The following is a 20,942-nucleotide window of genomic DNA, read 5'->3' on the forward strand; positions in this document are numbered from 1 at the left end:
TCTTTCCTTAGTTTCCCAGAGCACTATTTTATTTGGTCTATTTATTCTATTGCCTTATATATATGAATGACATAATGTTTATTTAACGAGCCTTTTTATAAGTGAGAGAGGCAACAGATACTATAGAAAGAGAAGACACAAAGGAATTGAGTTCTGGGCTTCAAGATGACTGCAGAGTACCCAGCACTTGGAATGGGTCTGAGGCAACAAAGCTGAGGTGTGGATAGCTTTCCCCTGCTGCTTGCTGATTTGCTTTCTGCTGAAATATCTATTCTTTGCATTGCTGGACATGATCCCTCATGCTCCCCTCGCTAGTCCTGCTGGTCGAAGTTGAGGATTTGGATAATGATGGGCTCATACTTGTAATGGCTTGTTGAACTATTTCTAAAGACAGCATTTGTTTGCTTCACACCTCACTGGCTTTCTTACCAAAATCAAGTAGATGTCTCAGGTATCCTGAGATTTATAGAGAGTGTGTTGTTTATTTTATGAACCTAACTTGCCTTGTTTTCTCATATTAAGGAATGAAAATATACTTTCTTTCTAGTGGAGCTATTTTGGTAACATAGCAATTTTGGTTGTTTAGAGAGTGAATTCAAGGTTACACGACTCTGTTTGAGCTTTATTTTATATCAGTGATATAGCCATTATAATTTATCTGAACAAAGCATTTTCTCTTTTCTCTCACTGTGTCTTACTAATGCCTCTCCCCACTCCTTTGGTTATTAAGAGAGAAAAAAAATCTGCTTTGTTCCCTATGTTTATGGATTCCTTCCTCCTTTGAAATAAAGGGCTATCAGAAAGTGTGAACAAAGCAATGTTCTAGAATTTATTTTCTGAATTAGAGTATTGGGCCTGAGAAAGTGATCTTGGGGTTTAGGCATCTGCAGGGTTGTAGAGGGCAAGGAGAAGAGAGGCCAAGGTGAAGGAAGAGTGAATCTCCACCCCTGTTCTACCAGAGAAGATCCATTTAATCTTATTCTATATTTTGAGATACAATATAAGATGTTTTTACAAGGGGAAAATGTTTCCAATTATCTTTAAAAAAATAAAAAGGCTTAAAAATCCATTGGAAGAGGTCATATAAATAGGGATATAGCTTTTCTTGCCTTTGCTGGACCTAATCTCTTCAGCCCACACACAGGAGAATAAAAAGAAAAGAAAAATTTATCTCCGTGTTCACTAAGTTCTGAGCATCACTATCACACACAAGTTTGTGCATACACACAAACACATACATACACACACACACACACACACACACACACACACACCATACTCCACAAAATAGACAAAAATTGGTCCTACCTCTCCAGGCCATCCACATTAAAAGTTTAAATCAATTAAGGTGAGTGGGTTTGCTCATTTCAAAAGTAAATGGAGGTAATTTGTGTGACAGAACAGGGCTTTCTTATCTTTAAACTGAGGTCAAATAGTTCATAATTATCTTTGTCTCTCCTTTTAGAACCATTTCCAGAGAGTTTATCAAAAAACTAACAAAAAACAACTTTTAATGTTTTTTGTTTTGTTTTGTTTTGTTTTTTTTAAGGGAGGAGCACTCAAAATACTTCCCCTGTTTGGGGAAAGCTAGGCCCCTAGCTCTGCCACCCAGCCTCCAGTATAAGGCCATTGTAAAGCCCTAGGTAATATCTGTAGCATCAGGTGCCTAATGTCACAAAGGAGAAGTGCTATTCAGGGAACACAAGAGAGCTGACAATGAAAGACCCTTTCAACAGAGGGTGGACTGAAATACAGACAATATTCAGATCTTGTTTGAGCATCAACTCTGATAGAAGACTAAAGAATTAAAGAAGTGGTGTTTTTTTTTCATTTGATATTGTGAAACTTCTATTACGTTACAATTAACATACTTAAAGTGAAATCTCATTCAGAGTAATGAGTTATAGCAACTTTTGGCATATCTTAAAGCTAAATTTCTTTGTAATATTGATCATACTTTCCTTAAAATCATGCATGCATACACAGAGGCACAAAGTACTGATTAAAAAGTACACGTGTATATATGCTGTTTATCTTTATGAATTATAAATCATACAATTATAAATCATTCATACATCTACATTTTTATGTGATAAATATATTTATGAATCCTTAAAGATATGTAAAAATATATATTATATATGTATACATGCAAATGTAACATCAAAATTCTCTTCATTCTGAGTAATGAAGACTTTCTTTTTTTCAGTTATATATAACACTATGTGCCAAAAACTTCTAGTCAGTTCAATCTTTCAAAGTGTAGGATTTGGATCCTCTTTTGATTTCAACATTTATGTTTTATTTTTTTTCTCCATTCAGAGTTCAGCAAGTTGTAAAAAAAAAAAAAAAGAAATCATTCCTAAAATCATCTGAATACCATAAAAAATTGGGCTTTTTTTTTATTAAAATAAGCCAAATTTGGAAGTGACTTGTGAATTACATGTTCTTCTCGGTGATTGAGGAATAAATGGGTATAGTTTAGAAATCCATTGGCTTGTTGTCAAGTACCAATCAGCGAATGACAAAATCTGTGCTCAGCAGAACAAAGTATAGCAAGCACTATGGATGTGATTATAAAACAAAATGGAAATTGGATTCTACAATAGTTATCTTTTGAGGGATTATTAGCAGATGACTAGGAAGATAATAATGTATGAGAGCAAATATGAGAGCAAAAGCAAATTTTTGAAGATTCTATGCTTTGATTTATATTACCTATTAATAATGCCTAACTTCTATATGATAAAAGTGAGTATCTTCCACTATAATTAAGTATAATTTCTGAAGTACTTTAAATGTTTAACTATTTTAAAATATATTTAAAAAGTACTTAATGAGAGATAAGGAAAGTTAACATTTAAATAATAAAAATTAAATAAAAAATTTATAAGTGTTTGGGGCTGGGGATGTGGCTCAAGCTGTAGCGCGCTTGCCTGGCATCATGTGGCCTGAGTTCAATCCTCAGCACCACATACAAAGATGTTGTGTCCGCTGAAAACTAAAAAGTAAATATTAAAATTCTCTCTCTCTCTCTCTCTCTCTCTTTAAAAAAATTTATAAGTGCCATGTTATATATATTTGTTAAATTTATGAACTCCCCAAACCATAATCTATATTTAAAAAGACTAATTTTAATTCTTGCAAATTAAAAATCAGTAAGTTAACAAAATACCTCATTATGTCTTTAATTATCTAACTTATTAATTATTATTCATTATATATGTTTATATTCTTGTTTCCCAAGGACATTTATCACTTCTTTGATGTGGAACTATAAACACAATTATGTAAATATTATCTATTTTAGACATTCTTCAACAAACATTTTAATTAATCATGATAAAAATGATTAAAATCTAATAAGGAAACACATTTCTGTCTCATTTAAATGATAGCAATGTGGTAATTCACTTTAGAAATTCAAATATTTTTAGACAAAATACATTTTAATTTCTTGATGTGCAATGAGAATGCACTAAATATCACTATATACAATCTAACTAAAATTTTACTCAATAAAATATTACATAAGAAACTGAAGAGGTGTGGAACAGATGTTATGGAAATTGGTGTTTCTATAAATATTGGGAAAAAATATTGAATATCTAATATTCCCAAGAGCTCAGACACAAGATATCTGTTAAAATCATGGCATACTTTAAAGAACTCCCACCTTCTCTTGATTTCTACCTGGGTCCCAATAAGGTGTTGTCACAGTTTTCACATGATGCCTCACTGTAGTTAAAGGTGAGTGGAACAGAGAGGCATATGACCTAAGATAGAGATGTAGTCTAATTCAAAATCTACCTAATAAGGATGACAGAAAGTAATTCCCACTGTCTAGTATACTCCCTGTTGTAGGAAGATAAGGAGTTAACCAGAATACTAAAGAGAGATTTTTTAAAGTTGTAAACTAGATCAGAAGCTATGAGATTGAAACAAAACCAACAAAACAAATAATAAATATAGAGTTGGGATCAAATGAGCATGAGTCAGTTATTTACTAGCTATATCATTTTGGTTCAGCTATGTCAGGGGAAATTTTAGTTGGAAACCTATAAAAATTTTTCAAATTGATGAAAAATGTATATAAAGTATAAAATATTACTACCTGGCTAATCAAATAGGCAATATATGTTAGCTAGTATTATTATTACTCCTATTAGATATGTAATGACATTTTTGTCACCCAACTGCTTTCTATTACCTGAGTTAACAGGGTGTTTAGACATTCCTGTGTTTCTATCAAATCTGACTTTCTAATTGTTCCTGAGTATCTGTAAGTTCTAGCTGCAAATACAAGATTTTGATTTCTCTTTTCCCACATGTACTTGAATTAACTCAAGTAAGAAATACACTTTATTGTTGTTGCTGTTCTTAAGAGTGTGTAACATAAATAAGAATTACAAGGAAAATAATTGAAAAAGTGATTTATCAGAAGCTGCATTCCACTGCTCTGTTTCTCTGACAAGGTACACACTTGAGTATAGCAGTCTTTTTTGTCCTTCTGCTATGATATAAAGAAGGAACTGTATTGAGAGATATTTAGATCTTACTTTTTGACTTAGTTCATACTATTTAAAAGAAAGTTTTCAATAAAAATATTTTCAATGTATGTGTGAGACCTTGCTTATGCCCAAACTAATTATTAAAAACTTTCATCAATTTGATTTTAAATATTCTCTATAGTTCCAAAGATAAAGAAAATTATTTCATTTTGAGAAATTTTTGGGTTGGGCCAAATGTTTGCAAATTTATGCAAATGCCCTATAATAAACAGAATGAAAATGACACTACTGTCAATGGCAAAAAAAATATTGGGTAGTTATGTGAAGGTGTGAAGGGAAGAATAAAAGTCCACATTTTAAACTAAAATTCACATTTCACTTGACTTATGTATTGTTTATTTACATTCAAATTATATACTTAATTGATATGATAAACTGTAAGTATTCCTTCTCTGATGAAAATTTTAACCGTGGAAATTTCTACAAACCTAAGTTGGCTACTCAAGAAATATATATAGCTGAAACTCTAATTCAAGAAAAAGCACCAGTTCCAGGGACATCCAGAGTTCTAATAACCTGTGGTCTTTTCCTTGCCTCATTTCCACAATATCCCAAACAGTCACCCAGTTCAGAATGCATGCTATGTGTTGTAAGCACATAATTACAGAAAGAGTTTTAACATCTCCTTAATATTTGTCTATTTCAGTGATTTACAGTGGAAAATAAAGCTAAAAACCTTTCTCTCATCCTGATGTCTCAAACAGCTCCTTTGGTGGGACTATAATTTAAGTGTATAAAACACCTGCACTAGTATTCGTTAGTTTATGTAAGTATGAAAAGTGTGAACTCAGTGGATTTTCACATTGATACAAATGTGAAAATCAACAGATTAATACAACCCATGTCACAAAAGTTTCATGTAACTTAAAAAAAGAAAAAAGTTTTATAAATGAGAGGGTGGGACACTAGGTTCCAAACTAGTCTCCCAGGCTTTCTTCTGGGCAAGTGGCTCAGGGCTCTGTCCTCATTTTCCTCATCTACAAAAGTGAACATCAGAGGCTGGGACTGTAGCTAAGTGGTAGAGCACTTGCCTGGTACATACGAGGATCTAGGTTCAATCCTCAGCACCATGTTAAAGAAATAAAATAAAGTTATTAAAAAAACTTGAACATAAGCCAAGGGCATCTCTAAAATCTTCCCAGTGCTAATATATTTTAAATACAGTTCTGTATATACATATACACTGAATAATTATGAAAGGTTTGACTTTTTCTTTCAAAATTTTCTGTAGAGAATTTTAGTTTCCTTAAGATACATTAAATTCATACTTAATGCTCTTTTCTTGTGTTTGAACAAATTACTTCTACTTTATTTATCTATTTTCTAATTTGTTTACTTTTTTAATTTCAAAGAACTAAATTGCAAATTCAAGGATTAAAACACATCTACCGCTTTATATATTCAAGTATTCTGGCAATATAAATCATACCTTAGTAAAGTTGACTAAAAAATATGACAAAGTTTCTTAATTCAATTTTAAAATATTCATTGTAACATGCTTTTAAAAATTTCTGATAAAGAGATTTAATTTGGGATTAAGAGATGAAGCCTGGCTGAAATGATTATTCAAACCTAGAATACATCTATTATATATATATATATATATATATATATATATATATATATATATATATATATATAAAATTTAAATCAGGCAGTGATTTTCTTTCTCTTTTTTTAGTACCACTACTAATTCCAGAGATTTTTAAGTAAAAACCTTTTATGTTGGCATGTTACAAATTTATATACTTATGTATAACAACCTTGTTATTGTTTCTGGTGTTAAATCACATATTATTCTATTATTTTGACTTTAAATACATTTACTTATTAACAATATGATGAAGATGTTTTACTTGGCATCTTCCTTCAGTTCCTCAAATGAGAGGGAAAAAATTTTGAAGAGAGATATGCCAAGCAGGATACATGTACTTCCTCACTGATTTGATTTTCAGATCCTCTGCATCAAAATCACTGGAATGTGGATTAAGTAAGCAATTTTTGGTTGTTGGTTAGCATCTCTTGCTGTTAAGATACAGAAACCAAAATTTGATATAGGTCTTCATGCAATCTTTAGGCACATTAAAATTTGGGGATCTCTAATGCACAGTGTCTATGTTCCTCTGTTAATATTAAATCATGTGTTTATATAATTCAGACATTATTCTAAAAAAAAATTTATCTTCATTACATTTAAAGCAATTCAATACATGACTCAGAGTATCCTTGAACTAAAACAACTAGATCTCTTTTGTTAATAAAAGACCCCAATTATTGACACTAAAGCCCAATTGTGCTATTGAGGAAAATGTCTAGTATCTTGCCATTGACTCTTCTTCCATGTTTTCCTTTACAGATTGCATCAGTTCCTACAGAAACAGACCCAAGTGTAGTGGGCTCTGATTTATTACTGTTACTTGGGCATTCTTTAAGGGAAAGGATATAAGACCTCAAATGAAAAATTAAGTATAAAAACAGTTATTTAAATGTGAAAAGATTACAATACATTAGAAAATTTAAATCATATTACATAAAAAAACAATTAATTAAAAAATGAACACAGGGCTGGGGTTGTGGCTCAGTGGTAGAGCGCTCACCTAGCATGCACAAGGCACTGGGTTCTATCCTCAGCACCACATAAATGTAAAATAAAGATATTGTGTCCACCTAAAACTTAAAAATAAATAAATATTTTAAAAATGAACATAATGTTTTTATGAATTAAATCACGGATATAGCTCTATAAAAAATTTTCCCCATATTTATTTTACCTAAAGTGACTTTAATTGTCTATTAATCATGTTTGCTGCGAAGAGATTAGAAATTTAATCTAGTCTTTTCTCTTGAATATTTGATCACATTTTTATTATCATCTTTGACTTAGAAAAGTTTCCTTAAATCTCATCACATGTTATTGAAAGACCATGGAAAGTACATGATTATCAAATTTTTGAAAACCTCTCTTATAACTGCAAGATTTGAAAGAATTTTCCACAAATTAACTTCTAACTCTACTTTTCAAATATTGTTCCTTTTTCACTACCTCCATAAAGTGCCACTAAGATAATTCATATTGTGACCTGCCCTCTGGCTCTTTACCTGCATGCTGAAATATTAGGAGAATCCACCCAGTGAGTAGAAGCTAACCATCTGCTTGCTACATGCATATTACATAGTAGTGGTGAAAAACTGAAGTATACACAGGGTCACATAATTATTTCACTAAACACAATTTAAACATGTTATTTCCTTATTTCCCTCAAATAAGACTCCCAAAATGTCCATAGTAATTCTCATCTCTGACTCATTCTCATTTGTATTCTCACCTTTCTAAGTAATAGGCAATACAGTTCAGTCTTGGTTCTATTTCTTTCTCTTAATATTCTTCTGCAGAATGTAATTCACCACTGACCATTTCACTTCTCTGCTTAAATTCTTCATAAACTCAGAATTTTAAAATGTCCAATATGTGTTAACAAAGAGCAAGGACCTCTAATCTGAGCCCTTGCCTACTATCTCCCTTTTCCTTTTGCAAACTCAGCAGTCTAGTCCAACCTGTCTTATTTGTGGTCTTTCATTACTTCAAGCATTTCCTCATCTCAGTGTTTTGGATTTTATATGTTTTGCTTAGACCACCCTCCTTTCCACTTTCATACCAGATCTACCTTGTAGCTCCATTCTGCGGAATGTGACTCATAAGCCCCATCACAGCTCACTCTTGCACACTTGATCAATTGTCTTAATTACCTACTTTGCTTCCTAGAACATAAGCCTAAACGAAAGCAGGAATTATGTTTTGTTAATCATGCTGCATTACATATATAAATGCACAAGTACTTACAGGAATAAGAAAACTGAAATGAAAAAAAAATCTAATGGAATCAATATGTTGGGGCATTTTTTCTGAATTCAGTAAATTCTTTAAATTATCTATAATTTGGTTTTCTTATGCATGAAACATGAATAATAATATGTACTTCCTGGTTGTATTTTGAAAATTATAAAACATTACATATGAATCATCATAGTCTGTGGCATTCAAACTGTGAGGTTGCAAAACGAAAGGATATTATTAATACTTATTACAAGATAAAAAAATAGCTTTATCTCCTCAGTTCTTGAAAGTACATTAACTTTGGCTAGCTGAGAATACATTCATAATTTCAATTTCCAACCACTGCTTAAGAAATTCTAATCTTTTCCTGCTCCCTCCCTTGGTACCTCACTTCAGTTCCTTGTCTTTCTACCCTGGAAATCCTGGCCAATGGTCACTTTGATGGTATGGGTAGCTTGACAAGTACTGAAGTCCCATCCTTACACTAATACTGTGATGGTCTTTTCTACTCCTATATGCTATTCTATTCTAATCAGCTTTCTTCTTCACATTATTTTTATAAGAAATAGTAGCTTTTGGTGATAGGGTAATTAGAATGATTACTATACATTTCTTAAACATCCCCTATCCCCAGCTTATTTATCATTTCCTTAAGAACTAATCCCTTTGCAAAATTCTAGTTTATAATCAAAATCTGACTTTGAAATTGACTTATAATAATGGTGCAATTTTATTCTCACATACATGCACATTTGTTAAATAAACAGAACAAATAATGAATAACTGGCAAATAAAAACAATACTATTTAAATCAAGGCAAGTGGATGGCAATATAGTCTTTCACAAAAATACCCTTTTCCTCTCTTCCAAACTGTCTTTTTGTGAGTTTCAAAAGATTGTACTGTTTTGTTAAGTTTAAATAATTTTGATGACTATTTTGACAATGCATTCAGTTGAATCAATCTGTGATCACAAGATTCTTGAGCAGAATCAAAGTCACAGAAAGAGCCTAATGCCATGAAAATTAAAGCGCGTCTGAAATACAGTCCATTAGTTGTGAGCCTACTTTTTCTCACAGAACTCTCATCAACAACACAAAAAAAATGGACTGAATATGTATTTTCAGGCATGATGAGAAAGTAATTCCAAATGTATCATGAATATTAGAGGGAAAGACTCATCAAACATATTGTAAAGTAAAACAGTGACAGAGAAATTCTATATTACCAATTAAATAACATTTGTATAGCTTCTTAGAGTCAAATCCTTCCCTAAGTTCACACTAACCCTAATAACCCTTAGACAAGAACAATTTAGCAATGAGAATGAACACCAAATAAAAGTAGCAATATGAGATTCCAGAAGCAAGCCAATAGAGTAGAAGTATCACTATCATATTTCCATCACCTAGGACATAAAAAGAATTCAATAAATAGTGGTAGAAAAAGATACATAAATGGCCATTTTAATAGAAGTATTTATAAAGGGTTAGGGTGTTGAGAGGAGGGTACACATTGTTTCTTTCAAGGGTGAAGAAAGGCAGAATGAAATACAAATGGCCTGGACAGGAAGGATGAAGCTGGATTTCTCATGCCTAGACAGGAATGGCACAAGAGGTAAAATCTACCCCTGGGAAAAGACTGAAAAAAATCAGAGATATTTCATGAAGAAGAAATAGTTGAAACAAAGTTACAGAAATACAGACTACACACTCTCTCCAGGTAGGGGTCCAGAATTATGTGTGTAGTGAGCTTGACAAAGCTCTGAGATGTGGCAAGACAATGGTGTCCTAGTTATAAAGCACAGTGCTTGGTATGCTTAACTAGATTGGATTTTATTTCATCAATAGAAAAGAAAGACTGAGTATTTAAAAACAGTGTTTTAAAGAAGCATCTGGCTATGTTACAAAATAACTTGGTGAGCAGTTTGGAAAAATAAATCAAAAAAAAAAAAAACTCTTCATGACAATAAGCTCCTTAAGAAGGTATTTCAATACCTCCCCAAGGAAGGGTCTAAACCAAGGTAGTTAAAATAGGAGAGGAGAAAACAAAGTGGTCATTTCAGAAGTAAAACTGGTGGCACCATATGGACCTGTAGGAAAACATAACAGAAAAGCAAGTTTTTGTAATGTCAGTGTTTTTCTGAGTGGGTGAACCATTAAATGAGCCAGGAAGTGAAAGGAACAAACAAGTAGGAAAGATCATGAGTTCTGTTTGCGTGGTTCAGTCTGAAATTTCACAGATGGAGCAAGGAGGATTGGAACCAACTGATGATGCACGTTTGGAAAGGAGAAAACTAGGAAACCTTCAAATAACTACGATGATGAAAAAGAAAAACCCTACTTATAGTAGCCTGAGGAGGTGCAGATGAGAAAGTAACTGTAGAATGATATTTCCAAAATAAAAAAGAACATACAGGTGAATAAAATTGACTTGAGGCTGGAGGGAATATTCTGGCTTACTTGTTATATTTCTTTCTTTCTTTCTTTTTTTTCTAGAAAATAAACATGGAAATAGATCTTACACTTAGGATATAAAACCAAGGTTACATAATAGATGTTTTACAGAGAAATCTCATAATGGAGTTAACAGATATAAGATTAGAGTAAAATGTTAAAAAGGTAATCTATAAAAATGGTTTTTGGAAAACAGAAGAACATTTTAATAAGAAGTTAAAGTATGTTATAAAAACGGTGGTAGAGTGGAAGAGAATTGAAGGATTTATTTGATTATTTTGACTGTAGGGTAAGTGGAATTGGGGTAGAAGCGTAACAGGGTAAAACGTTGTAACAGCTCTTGTTTAAAATATTTTTGAAACTGAGAATTAGGCAGTGTTCTTAAATAACTCAATTCTGGTTCAGTAATAACATTTGTTTTTGTGGTTAAATTAATATTTCTAAAGTAGCATTCAGTAAACTAACAATTCTCTCCCAAGATTTGAACAACATCATTACCCTTGTCTTCAGACTCCTATCAAAGTATTTATTTCTTCTTCTAACTTTTTCTACTTTTATAGGGTTTTGGGTATCACTAGCTATTGTCTATCCTAGAGGAAATTATTCTAACACCAAATATATTATCATTGATATCATTGCTTGAAGAAGGTCAGTATCATTGATTCATGTAGCTTGGCATGGATCTTAAGAAGTCAGTAGGATCCATGTTTAGATGCTTGTTCCTCTATGTACATGTTCTATGCCTTTAAAATACCTTGTTTTCTCTTCATTAGGCATTCTAAGAATATATATATTGTATCAACTGAATAAAAAAGTATATGTAAAATATAGAGGATTTTACAACTATAAACTCTTGGCCAATATTTTTTGGGGGAGGGGGGTAGGTGTACCAGGGATTAAACTCAGAGGCACTCAAACTCTGAGCCACATCCCCAGGACCTATTGTGTGTGTATGTGTGTGTGTGTGTGTGTGTGTGTGTGTGTGTGTATGTGTGTGTGTGTGTGTGTGTGTATGTGTGTGTGTTTTATTTAGAGACAGGGACTCACTGAGTTTCTTAGTGCCCCTCCATTGCTGAGGCTGACTTTGAATGCTAGATCCTCCTGCCTCACCCTCTTGAGAAATTAGGATGACCAATATTTTTATAAGGTAATATTTCCTCCAGACAAAATATCATCATTTCACTATTCAGTGTTTGCTGATGCCTCATCCTCTCCTGCCCTACTTGTCTAAGAGCTAGCTGTTTGTATATCTTGCTTTGTTTTTGCTAGTAATGAGAATGATAGGATATGCAGAATTGAAAGAATAGTGAAATTGATTTACTTTGGAAAACAATCAGATTAAACACAGAACAGACTCAGCAGATGAGTGAAGGAGGCAAAAGTAAAATTCAAGAATTAGTAGAATAAAGAGGAAAGAATGAAAGTTTTGTGGAAATCATGGAGGAAAGGATGGGATGTTAGTATGACTTGTTCTGTTTTATGCAATGAATTTTTTTTACTAATTATCATAGGTTTCTAGTACAAATATTCTGGCTATTTCTTTACATGAGACAACACAGGGCTGTGATATCTATTATTTTAAGAGTTTATAAAAAATGAGAGACCATATCTCAGTTGATAAATTATTGTCCAAATTATTTTACCAGAGTGAAAAATTTTTATGAACATTTTTAATACTAGATATGTGTTGAATATCTGATAAAAAATCAAAAGAATGAATATTTTTTTTTCTTCCAGAGACACAATACAATGGAACAAATCCTATGCATACACTATGAAATACCTGCCTAAAAAGTGTTTGTATTTGGGAAAAGAATCCTCTATATATATTTACCTTTTGAGAAACTAGAATGACTTAAATCCAAAGGCAAATTGAATTGAAATGTTTGTAAGAGGATAAGTAAAAATATTACAACTATTTATATGCACTGATTTAATTTACACTGCTTTAATTTGGTATTTATTAGGATGATTATATGTGGCATTAAATTCAAGTTTAAAACTACTTGGAAACACTTGTATAGGTTCATTGTTAATTGTAATTGAAAGCATTTAATTTTTCAGGCATATAAACAGGGAGAAAATGTGAAATGGATATATCTGTTAAATAAATTCATGCAATAAAATTTATATACTCTTGTTATATTTTTTCTGAATTCTTTGTAAGGGTTCATGTTTTCTTATATTTTTTAAATCCTTCTTCTAAGCAGGAAGGATCCCGCAGCTGCTACAGATAAAATTAGCATAACTGGCAAATATTAAAACTGTCACCTAATGGAAGCTTGGGATCACCATTTAGGCCTTCAAGCAATAACCTGCAGTATAATTGTGTAACTCATATATCAATTAATTTTATATTACTGTCACACATGACACTAATAGTTAACACTATTTCTCCATGCTACTATCTTAATTAGTATGTATTTGTGCTGAACATGGATATCTCAAGATCAAGTATATTCTATAAGAAAAATAACTAAGCTTTTTTGGTGAAATTTGTTAGAAATGTATATATTTAAGAATAGAAAGTTTGGGTCTTATTTTTAAATCTTTGTAATTAATTGTGCATTTGGGCCAATTACTTAAGTGATATATCAAAAATTAGCTTATTCTAATTTGAACACATGAACATATATTTGTTCTCAGTGATTTACCATAAAATAAATAATTTTATGTAAGTAAATTAAACTTGAAAGGGAGAAAGATGCTCTTGCATTTTCAACAACTCATTATTTTGGGGTGGTGGGAGTGTTGGAGGATTCAGAGAAATGAAGTTGATGTTGACATTGCTCAGCATTTGTGAAGGACTGGAAAAGACAAACACATTTAGATGATCAGAATATCTGGAGAATATCCCAGGAAATGGACTGGCAGGGAAAAGTAGCAAGTGCTATTCAAGAAACAGTAAGGTACAGCAAGAAGAGATATATTAAGGTGAATTTATAAATTTCATCAAAAAAAAAAAACAAAAAAAAATTAGTAGTGATGGGCAGACACCTTACTTTTCAATTGTCCTTTTTCAATCTTTATACTATCTGTTTGTTAGACCAACATTAGAGGATCTTTCTTATCCTTCCACCATTGTGTTTTTCTATAAACCCTGTGGAAAAAATGCAAAAATGTACATATGCAAAATATATCATTTTGAGAAAAATTTTAACTGTCATAATTATATTAAAGTGTCCTTGACCTTAAAAAATGAGTGGAAACACTGATTGATTGTCTTAACATTTCTATAATAATGTTGCCTTTGTGAACACAGATCAGTTGAGGCCACAAAACAAAGTTCTTTGCAGAAACAGAATTTTTTTTCTTTCATCTTTGCATCTCCTGGAGTACTTCCTACCATGCTCTGTACATAGTAATGGAAGCCAAGTACTGCTGTCTGCATGAGTATAGAATGGATAGATCGATGTGTAGATGAAGGGATGGAGGGTGGATGGAAAGCAGGGTGAATGAAGAGACTAGATGGATAAGCTGAGAATTAATTTTTGTAGTACTGGACAATTAAATCCCACAAACATATTAACCTGAATGATCTTTGATTAAAATGCAGCTAAGAAATCAATTATTTTCCATCAAACTCAGAATATGCAGTTTTAAATACTGCCAAGAAGAACTGAAACACAGAGGACAAAGTAGGGAATAGGAACAAAAGCTGACTCAAGAAGATTCTCATGAGTTTAGGAAAACAAAGGGGGTGACTTGTCCCCCAGAGTTTCACATCTCATATTTACTTACTAAATGCATTCCTTTGGTACCTACCACCTCTCAGATCTTGTATTAGGAGTGGAAGATAGAGAAATTCAAAGGTATTCTAACTACAATCTAAGCTACATCACTGCCTAGTGAAAACATAGATATATCGAATAAAATATTATCAGTGGAGTTTTCAACAAAATGCAGTGTTAAGGAAGTAGCACCAACATGACCCAGCTGACTTATGACTATGAGAGCACTGCATTAAACCTGGGTACTTGATAGAAGTTGTGATTATTCTCATTGATTTATTTCCCAAGGTCTCACCCTCATGTCTTCCATCTCAGCATGAGGTTACTTCCATCCTGGTTCCTCCCACATCACTCTATTGAATAATGATAAGTCTGGTTTACTTTTGACATTTGGGAGGAAAAAATTAGGGAATCAGTGATAAGCACAACCTTAAATACATCTCCCTTCATAGTCATCATATTTGGACATTTGATTTCTCACATACATTCTCAGTGATGCTTGTATGGAGTACTTTTCTCAGCATTTTGGTTGAATGATTTAGCATGCCTGAATGACTTGATAATTGAGCATTGATATACACATTGTAACCTTTCAGGATGAATTTCACTTATTTGCTCTCTTAGTGGAGAAAATATGTTTTAAGGCAGGCTAGATTCATTTAGAAATCCATTCACTTTCTAGGACAGTAAAAGTGTTACATTTGAGCTGAATTGGACTCTTCTAAAGCATATAGAAAGGAAACTTTAATTGGAGTGGGTGAGAAAAATGATGGAAAAATTTGTATTAGCATTCGGTCTTTCCTTTTTCAGCTAGGAATATTTTGTTAGGTGAACACTCTACCACTGAGCCACAACCCCAGCCCTCTGAAATATTTTGTTACAACTTCAAAAATTTATGAAATTGAGTAATTTGGCCCATTGAGTGCTAGCTTTGGTTTAGATATGAAGTGTTCCCCCAAAGCTTGGGAGACAATGCAAGAAGTTCAGAGGAGAGATTATGAGGTTATGAGAGTCTTAACCTAATCAGTACACAAATCCACTGATAGGAATTAACTGGGTGGTAACTTGTAGGCAGGTAGTGTGTGGCTGGAGAAAGCAAGTCCATAAGAGTGTGCCTTAGGTTTATATTTTGTCCTTGGTGAGGGGAGCTCTCTTTCTCTGCCTCTTGGTGTCCATGTCCTGACCTGCTTTCCTTCAAAACACTCTTCTATCATGACATTCTGCCACATATTGAGCCTGGGCAATGAAGCTGGCAGTCTAAGGACCGAGAACTCTTAAACCCGGTACACCCAAATAAATTTTTCCTCCTCTAATTGTTCTTATCACATCTTTTGGTCACAGTTTCAAGATAGCTGACTAAAATAGTGCTTAAGGAGAACTACTGAAATGTAAGGGTTGCAATTCTTGTTTGGACAAAAAAAAATTATTGATTGCTTTTGGTTTTTTTTTTCTTTATATACTTAAGTTGCTAGACAGAATGTATTATATTTTTGCAAAGATGTTTTAAGTCCTGAATAGATATTCATGTTATTTTTACTAGATTTAAAAGAGGTCTGAGTTACATTTCCTCAATGCCTGAATCCATTCAATTTTGTTGAAAAAGAGACTGTAGATAAACGGAAAGGATGATTGCTAACATGTACCTTTTTATAATGGGAATGCCAGTCAAACAAGAAAAAATGATTAATGCTTCTATCAATTGTAAATTAATGTTCCCCAACATGTGTGACTTACTTTTCATATATAAACGCACAAACATGGATCACTGATTGTACACACATATTGTAAATGCAGCCCAAACACTGAGAGGAATCATATCGTAGGTTATTTAAAATTACATTTGAGATGTTTAAAAACTTTACATTTTATTAGGAGTCTAATGTTGAAGCCAGTCACCATAAATTAACCTGAATAATTCCCTATAGATACTAAGTAGTAAAAAGTAATTCCATTGCTCAATCCTACTCAGCAAATAGCCCAATTAACTGAACACAGAGTCACAACAGATGCACCCTGACTTAGCAGATCAATTGTTTACTACAATTAATTAATGAAATATATCTAAATGAAGGACTTTAATAATTTAATATTACAATAATCTACAAGTATGTGCCTTCCCAGCATTTGTTAAAAAAAAATAAATTATTGATTCTGGAATGAGTTTTTATGTCTTCTAACAAGAGCTGCTGATGCTTAGAATGTACCATTCACTTATCAACTCAGGTACAATCAAACAAATATGTTATTCAATGAATGAATACATTTTATACTAAATGATTAAGTAAAGATAAATATGATTTACTAATTAATGAGTAAAAATTGAATTAGCTATGTGTGTACACATTTCTTTCATTGCAGTTATATTTGGGAAAAATATAAAAATCCTCTTTATAAAAATAATTTTATTCTCTAAGTATTTATTGAGTAACTACTTCAAACCTAGCACTGTCTTAGGTAATAGATAAGTAATAAAAATAGTCAGAGATCCTTGTTCTCACTGAAGATAAAAAATAAAAAATAACCACAATAAGTTAATTCTATCCTATTTAAGAAGGTGGTAAGTTAGGGCTGCCAGTTAAAATATAAAACTACCAGATTTATTTAAAAATTAAATTTCAGATAGGCAAATAAAATAATTTTTTTACTATAAAGTTGTCCTAATATTGCATATATGTGTAAATTAATATATGAAAATATATCAAATTTATAAGTATATGTATATAATATGTATTTTATCTATTATTTATCTGACACTCAAATTTAAGTGGATATACTCTACTTTTATTTGCTTAATCTAGCAACATCTTGACATATACTATAGAAAAACAGTTAAGTAAAAAATAAAACAGGATTCGAGAAATGGGGTGGGTTATGGTAGGTGGGCAGACAAAGTGAAAATTTATAAAGATTTAAAGAATAAGATTTTCTTAGCCAAAGGGTTATCTAAGAACAAAATTTTCTAGGCACAGGGAGAACTAATACACAGTATTGTGTCTGGTTTCATTGTGAATGTTTAATCTATGACTTCAAATGCAATGTCTGAGATTTAATATATACCCTGCAGCAGAGGTCAGGAAATTTCTTAGGAAGATTGCTTTATCTGGTCAGTGCTGCAATCACATATGTGTGTCCCTATAGAATCATATTTCCCAATGACAAGTGCCTGTAATACCTTATTTTTAAAGAAATACTGATCCCAATGCATCTGAAGGAGAAAGTTGGTGAATTATTTTTTTCTCTCTTCCAGAGATTAAACTGGATTCTAACCACAGGTAAAATATTTCTCCCAGTTATGAGGTATATATATGGCTTAGCTTTAATACTTCTCTGAACAAAGTAGCTTAGTTGTCTTACAGTATTTTATCCAGGCTAATGTAGTTTTGTTTAAAATTAGTGGGTTTTTTTTTCAAAGAAATTTTAGAAATAGTTCTAGTTGGACTAAGGGTTTGTCATAATTGTGTAATTGCATGCCTTAATCAAAATTGGAAAGTTTTAGTGAGTGATAACTCTTATGACCATATACAAATTTAACTAAATTTTAAAATAGGTAGAATTTTATTTAATCCTTAAATTTAGAAAAAAATGACTTTTTATTTAATAAACATAAATTTCTAAAAGACATATGTAATTCAAGTTTTATCAGCTTCTCATTTGTTACACCATAGAAATGCGTATCTATATTTGCAAAATTGAGTATTAAATTTGAAAAAAATATACAAAATTATAGTTCCCCTTTTGAGTGTGAGGATATTAGAATAACTAGTTGCCTAAATTTACCAGATAAATGGATCCCCATTCCCATCTTTTATTTCTGTGTGTAATCACTGCTTTCTGCCTTTTTAGACAATACTTTTAAAGTTTTCTTTATTTTCCTTGAAAGAAGAATTAATGAACATTTTACATAGCACAGTGTACTGTAGCATTAAACAACAACCAAAAGTTTATTCAGCCTTAAGTGGAATTCAATGAGTAATTACCAAACCAATTCAACTCATGGGTGATCTCTACAAGTAATGATGCTCTTGAAAAACAAGATAGATTGGTAACATATTCAATTTCCTCACATAGTTGTAGCAAGAGTGTTATCTGTTAAAAATATTATATAATATAATAACTAAAATATACTAAATTATGAAGCCACAGTGACAAATATATGTGTATGTGAAATAGCCAATCTCAAAGGATTAATAATTCAAATTTGAATATTAGTATATATTCATTTTTTACTGATCCAGCATCAAAGAGTAAAAAAAATCCTGGCAGAATATCTAAAACTAAGATATGTATCCCTGTAATAAGATATCTGTAAAATGATTTAGGTTTCCGTTACTTTATTTTTAGTGTTTTAGGATTTGGTTGGTAATTGGATGACTGTAATTTTTGGCAGAGAGAATCTCTGTTGTATGAGATCATATTCTCTGAAGGATACCCAGTTTCTCTTTTGCACCCTGCTATACTTCTAGAACTTAATTATAATAGATGTTATTATGGTGAATTCTAATCATCTACTTATGTGTTCATATTTACTACCAGATTAATTTAAAAGCTTATGTTATACTTCAGATTTAAAAAAAATGGAGATTTGTTCATCTTAGAGAAACAAGAACTTAATGAATTAAGAGCATTCTTACTCAGAATTTTTTAATATATTAATTGTATAACTTTTCAACTAGTTGATCTGAATCTTACTCACTTTAATTAATATTGGTATGGAAAAGTTCTTTCATGTGCCTTTCCTTGAGTTTTCTCAGCACAAATGGGGTTAATTATGATACCCGTCTTATACAGTTTTTGTTTGTTTGTTTGTTTGTTTAGTACTAGGGATTGAAATCAGGAGTACTTAACCACTGAGCCACATCCCCAGTCCTTTTTGTATTTTATTTAGAGGCAGGGCCTCACTGAGTTGCTCAGGTCCTCACTAAGTTTCCAAGGCTGGCTTTGAACTCATGATCCTCTTGCCTCAGCCTCCCAAGCTGCTGAGATTATAGGTATGCCCCACCATGCCCAGCCCTTTTACAGGTATTGATGGATCATATGTATTATTATACATAAAATAGTTAAAGAAGATCATGATACAAGATGTATATTATTAAGCATTAATGCTTATCATTATCTATTTTATTTATCCTCACAACTTATCACCCAATAAGCAGTTAATAAATATTTTGTAACACAGTAGTGGTTAATAAATACATGAGTAGATGCATAAATGGGTAGATAATGAAAAAAAATCTGACAGAGAAGCATGTGTTATTAAAGTTAAAATATTTTACAAATAAATGTTTTCTGTTTGTTATATGTATCTTAGTTTAAAAATCTACCTAACATACTTAGAACTGAAAGTCCTAGTAAACAATTAATTCTGATCAATGATATTGATCACATTTTGCTAAATGTTACAATATGTTAAATGCTTAAAGTAAATGCTTCAGTTGATATTTCAGGTAAAATCTCAGAAATATCAAATGCAAATCATTGAGCAACTAACATGACAGTTTAAGAGTAATAATTAAAATATGTATTCAGTTTTAAATTGAGAGGGATAATGACATCCATAGCTTCTTTAACATTCTTGTACTATTTGAACTTGTAGATAGAAATATCATCACAGTGAATTCTACTGTCATTAGAACAACATTAGAACAACAACAACAAAATACTTAGCTCCTTAATAATTGTTTTCTTCTTCTGTTCAATGAATATTTTGCACATGATATCTTGGCTATATTTATAAATGTGCTTGAAATATCATTATTAATAACACCTATGGTAAAGATAGTACAGTAACTTTTAGAAATCAATCCTCTGAAATGAAGCAAGCATTTAACACATTGATAAGCAAGGACTTGGATATATATAATCCATCAGTATTATAGAATGTTGCTGTCCTGCATTTTATTAATTTAAAGGGGTCACTCTGTAATTCCAATGAAGCTTTTAGAAATAGTTTAACCAGCTTGTACACAAGATAATGCCAAGGCTAATGTCTACATTTTAATTAAATGCATGATCACAAACTCAGTTGTACCCTGAGTAAGAATATAATACAACACAAGGGTACAGCTTATTTATGCTATACTTGATTGCAAAGTGTTAGCTTGAATGACTAAAAATAACCTATGCCAATCATAATAATAAAACTTGCAAATATTTTCTTCTATATATTACTTTTTTATAATTATTAAATTAATATACCCTTCAGAAGTAATAGACTGGAGAAGGTATTATTTCTAAATATAAGGGTTTAACAAGAAGGCAAAGCATATTCCATGGTGCTGTAAATTATTGCAAGGGACCTTCTCTTGCTTGGAAGCTGTAAATTTCCATGTCCTTTTAATCATTGGCCTCTA

Source organism: Callospermophilus lateralis, unplaced genomic scaffold (genome assembly GCF_048772815.1).
Source record: "Callospermophilus lateralis isolate mCalLat2 unplaced genomic scaffold, mCalLat2.hap1 Scaffold_309, whole genome shotgun sequence".
NCBI lineage: Eukaryota > Metazoa > Chordata > Mammalia > Rodentia > Sciuridae > Callospermophilus > Callospermophilus lateralis.